Genomic DNA, 5,891 nt, shown 5'->3' with positions numbered 1-5,891 from the left:
AGTGTCTAGGTTGTTGTGAAACATTGACTCCAGGTAATCAGTCGCATGGTCAAGTTCTGTAGGGTCAGATGGCGAACCACTCATGCGTGATAATTCTGGGAGACTATCGGTAAATCTCTCTGCAGTAGCAGATGTAAATGTACGCTTCATACGGTAACGTGGCAAATCGAGCATCTCGTGTCTAAGACGCATTTTAAATGAAACTAGATAGTGATCTGAGATAGCTTCCGACTGTGGAAGAGTGACTATGTTTTCTATATTTAATCCGAATGTAAAAATGAGATCCAGAGTGTGACCTCCATTATGAGTGGGTCCTATTACATTTTGATTAACACCTAATGAATCTAAGATGGACACACCTGCTGTTCTCAGAGGGTCTTCTGGCTTATCAAAATGAATGTTGAAGTCTCCTACTATTAATGCTTTGTCTAAAGAAACAACAAGGTTTGAAGTAAAATCTCCAAATTCACTGAGGAATTCAGAGTATGGCCCTGGGGGTCTGTAAATAACAATTAGTGGAATTGACTTGGTGAACTTATTATTTGTAGCTGCATACGTTAGGTTAGAATAAAGAACTTCAAAAGTGTTGAAGTGATGTCTGGGTTTTTGTGTGGCGCTTAGTTATTATCATGAATAACTGCGACACCTCCTCCCCCGCCTGTTAGACGCGGTTGATGTATATAGCTAAAACCAGGCGGACAAGCTTCATTTAATGCTACATACTCGTTTTGTTTAATCCATGTTTCTGTTAAACGAAGTAATCAGTTCATTAATAATAAGTGTTTGAGTTGAAGTGCTGTTGTAGAAAGGACATTAATCAGTTACAGTTACATTATTTTCTGTTTAGTGTCACCCAGATGAGGATGGGTTCCCTTCTGAGCCTGCTTCCTCTCAAGGTTTCTTCCTTTCCATCCCAGGGAGTTTTTCCTTGCCACCGTTGCCACAGGCTTGCTCATTAGGGATAAAATAGTCTAATTATAGAATTTAATAATTTATTGTTATTTCTAGTTAATTAGTTATTTTTTATTTTTTATTATTTTTCATTTTCCCCTCCCCTTTCTCTGTTTTCTTCTTTTGTAAAGCTGCTTTGAGACAATGTTCATTATAAAAGGCGCTATACAAAATAAATTGAATTGAATTGAATTGAATAGAAAGAGATCTTATATTTAACAGTCCTAGTTTCAGATCAAAGGTGCAGGCTGTGCATTCACTATCATCTAGTTTTATGTTAATCAGGTTACTAAAACAAATTTTCTGATTGTTAAAACATTTTCGTTTGGTTCGGGGAACAGACACAGTCTCAATGTTATGAACCCTGAGTGACGACTCTCTGCAGCCAGCAGACGGTTGGATTAACCTGCTTGTCTGCTCCCTGGCCCTGGATTGTCACCGATTAACTAGATCTGCTCTAAGACTATGTGCTATGCTGCAAGAAATGAGAGCAGCACCCTCCCGAGTGGGATGGACACCAAATTCAAATTCAAAGTCAAATTTTATTAGTCACATACATAATGGTACACAATATGATATGCAATGAAATGTTTACACCACTGTTATGACCCTAGGAAAAGGAAAAGGAAAAAGGACAGAACAAAAGACAAGGATAAAATATAACAATAAAATATAAAAATATGAAATATAAAAAATAAGAATACGAATTATACTAAAATATGAAATATAAAATATAAAAACAATAATAGAATAAAAATATGATATAATAAATATAAATACAGTAAGGTATGTATATATTTATATAGAATATGTATATAGGAAATGTAAAATGTACATACAGTATAAATTAAAATAAAATACAACAACTGTGATGCAAAATTATATAAAATTATAAAATTATATAAAGTGAATAGTGTGTAGTCCAATAGTGTCCAAGGTGCAGACAGCAGCAGTACAAAATTTTGCAAAATTATATAAAGTGAAGTATCCAGTCCCGTCCTAACAGGCCAGTCTTGCCCTCAAAAGAGCTCCAATTGTCTATGAAGCCCACATTGTTTTCGGAGCACCACCTGGACATCCAGAAGATTACCTGCAATGTCCAGCGCCCTGGCTCCCGGAATACACCTAACCTGTGCTGCTGGAGCCCCTAAAGGCCTAGCTAATTTCACATGCCTTAAAATGGAGTCTCCTATAACCAGAGCTCTTTCAGGTTTCTCAGCAGGTGTTTCAATGAGGAGAGCAAACCTGTTGGACATGTGAAGCGGAGAGGAGTGGTGCTCCCGTGGGCAAGCCTTAGCGTTAGCCTTGGCTGTACGACTATGCCGCCGAGTCGTCACCCTTTCGCCCCGCTGTGAGGGCTCTAATGCCGGAGTTGGGGGGTTACTAACTCCACCTAAGGCATCCAGACTTCCTCCTACAGACACTACACTGCTATCTGTGGCAATACTGCACCCAAGCACAGTCCAAGGGTATATACTCCATAGATTAGCTTAAGTGTATGAGCAGGTTACATAAGCATAAGCAAAATAAAAAAAATTCTCAAACAGGATTAGTGAGGCAAACAGCAGTTGACCAAACTGAACCTACTTCTCATTCTATTACTTCCTTTTTATTTGGAAATGGGCTGTGCTACAGGTGTCCTCCTATTGACTGGGATGAGCATAGCAATCAAAATACGGCACATTAAATATTGTGACAGGCAGTGACTGTTACAACGGATCAAACTTTCCCACACCCCACCGTGATGTGAAGCTGTTGGGGGATTAAAGGACTGCTGAATACCCTTCTGGAGCATAGACTTCTCAGTCATCTCCTTGTTCCAACTTGCAATTGCATCTTGCAGTTCTCTTTAAGCTCCTACCAGGTAGGTGCTGAGGTATATGGATCTATTGTTGGTAGCATAATGACACCTTCCATGTGTTCTGTGGTATGCACATTGACACTGCTACGTTCTGGCGTGAAGTTGTCTGCAAATTTCAAGCACAGCAGTAAATAGTAAAAGTGCAAGCAGGAGTCTCCCTTATTATTTTTATGAAGTTATTCTAGACATAACAGGTGCCGTTGTCAGAGAAAATATGCATCAACTGACCTCTTCTACATATAAACAGTCTTAGAGCATTTGTGTCTAAGGAGTTAGCCATTTCTAGCTGCACTGCTCTACTTGACAAATAAATGTGACACTATATTGTTTCACTAGGCTTCTCCCTATTTTGGTGTCTAAAGGTCCAAAATAATCTACATTGACCTGCCAGGCAGGTCAGCTTCAAGTCTCTCTTTTGGTACGTCAGCCATCTTCTGTACACGCCTGCAAACTACACATCTAGACATAATTTTGTGAACTGCTGAGTTGGCACAGGTGATCCAGCATTTCTTTCTAAGCTGAGAGAGTACATGATTTCTTCCTCTACGTCCCTACTGTTCATGCATGTGCTGAAAATTGAGAGTGAAGATGTGTAGATCCTTTGGTAGGATAACAGGACACTTGTCATTCTTCATTGCTGCCTTGTTCAGTCTTCCTCCTACTCTCAGTACTCCTCTAGTACTGGGTCCAGCTTGTAGATGCAGCTTGCAGCTTGTTCATAAGTTTTTCAGCATAGCTGCCAGGAACTACAGAGGTGTATGTGTGCATGATTTTTCTACCTTTTGAGCTTGTGACCTGCACTGGCACAATAGAGAACATGCATTTGGTTTCTAGGGTCTGTTGATCACCAACCCCAGAATGCCTACCAGCATCAAGTGATACCTGCAAGTGATAACTGCTGATAGGTGTTCCTGTTGTCCACCATGTTGAGTCATTTGCTCTGATTTGTAAGACACTTGGATGTTGCTTCTTGCATATGGAGCAATTTATATGATTTGTACAGTTCTTACTCACTTGACTGACCCTTGCCAGGTGTCCAAAGCAAATTACATTCTTTTGGACACTTTTTCTCTATGAGACTCATATAGATAATGTGACAGTTTATGACCAGCATTACAGGAGTGACATGAATAATCTGTGGTTGTAGGTCTTTGCTGTAATTGCACATCTATATGAGTAACAAAGCTTCCTTTCATATAGGATTTTCCTGGAGCTTTTAATTTTATCTTACTGGCACTTGTGTCCTGAATGTCACTAAACACTGGGTGAGACAATGCTTGCTTGCTTCTCAAAGAAGTTCACCAGATCAGCCATCTTTATTTTGCCGCTATACTGCTGCTGTAGCTCACAGGCCCTAGTGTGCCATTTTCCCACAATTTACAGGGTAACTTGAGGACAATGCTTCTCATGTTAGAAATTGTGTCAACCTCGTTCATATACATAAAGTCTACCATGGCACTGCAGCAACCTCTCAGGAATAATACAAAATCTTATGATGCTCTGGAGTCTTCTAATCTAATGGTTGGCCAGGAGAGGGCCTTTTCAATGTAGGCACAAGAGATCTTATAATCATTGCCAAAATGTTCTTTCAGCATTTGCTTTGTTTTTCAGTAGACTCTGATTTGTGCCATGTGTTGGCAGCCCCTCATCTTGTCCTTTTTTATACTGGATAAGGAACTGTATTCGGTCTTGATTATTATCTGTTCTGCTTTCAACTATATGTTCAAAGAAATGGATGAATTATTTGTACTGAAAAATGTTTCCATCAAAAACTGTTATGCCTCTTTTTGGTAAGGTATTACTTGCTGTTTTATTCTTTTTAAGTCTTGTCTGATTTTGCCTAAGAATTTTCTAAAGATTATTTGATTCATGTTCTTTGCTTGAATTATCTGAAGAGGTCTGAATCAAAGGATCTGAAGGCTGTGTAGAAGGATTCTGAATGTTCTTCTCAGGCATTGGTTAAAAAACACTGAAAGGCTGGGCAGAAGGTTGAATTCATTTTATACTGGGCAGAAGGTTAAATTGAACCTGGACTCCATCTTCAGGACATGTATGTTGATTCATATAGGATTTCTTCAAGGTAAATATTTATTCCATCTGATCTTGTATTTCCATCATCGTTTTCTGCATTTCTGAAATTTATTTTCACTGTGTTTGCGGATAATTCAGCTTATATATCTATCTTTCTTATTTGTTCTCTTTGATGCTCTAGGTGCTCTTCTTGCTCTTCATTGTAGGAAACTAAGTTCCTTGTGATTTGCAGCCTGGACTCCTGTTAGCTCTGCCTCTGAGAGATCTTCCACCTCCTTCCACGTGTGGATCCTGGACCAGGCGAAACTGGCCATCTACACCAGCAGAAAGAACAAAGTGACACAGAACACACAACATGATGTTACTGTAATCTTTCAGAGACTGGTCAGAACAAGGGTCTTTGTTGATTTCAACTTTTATAAAAGTATGAATGACCTTGAACAGTTCCAGCTGATGTGGTGTGATGGGGAGCCGTGTGTACTGGTGTAAATGATGAACTGTGGTGTGATGGGGAGCCGTGTGTACTGGTGTAAATGATGAACTGTGGTGTGATGGGGAGCCGTGTGTACTGGTGTAAATGATGAACTGTGGTGTGATGGGGAGCCGTGTGTACTGGTGTAAATGATGAACTGTGGTGTGATGGGGAGCCGTGTGTACTGGTGTAAATGATGAACTGTGGTGTGATGGGGAGCCGTGTGTACTGGTGTAAATGATGAACTGTGGTGTGATGGGGGAGCCGTGTGTACTGGTGTAAATGAACTGTGGTGTGATGGGGAGCCGTGTGTACTGGTGTAAATGATGAACTGTGGTGTGATGGGGAGCCGTGTGCACTGGTGTAAATGATGAACTGTGGTGTGATGGGGAGGCGTGTGTACTGGTGTAAATGATGAACTGTGGTGTGATGGGGAGCCGTGTGTACTGGTGTAAATGATGAACTGTGGTGTGATGAGGAGCCGTGTGTACTGGTGTAAATGATGAACTGTGGTGTGATGGGGAGCCGTGTGTACTGGTGTAAATGATGAACTGTGGTGTGATGGGGAGCCGTGTG

The sequence above is a fragment of the Hemibagrus wyckioides genome, linkage group LG01, assembly GCF_019097595.1.
Source record: "Hemibagrus wyckioides isolate EC202008001 linkage group LG01, SWU_Hwy_1.0, whole genome shotgun sequence".
In the NCBI taxonomy this organism is placed as follows: Eukaryota; Metazoa; Chordata; class Actinopteri; order Siluriformes; family Bagridae; genus Hemibagrus; species Hemibagrus wyckioides.
The sequence above is the reverse complement of the archived record's forward strand: the minus strand, read 5'-3'. Positions refer to the sequence as shown.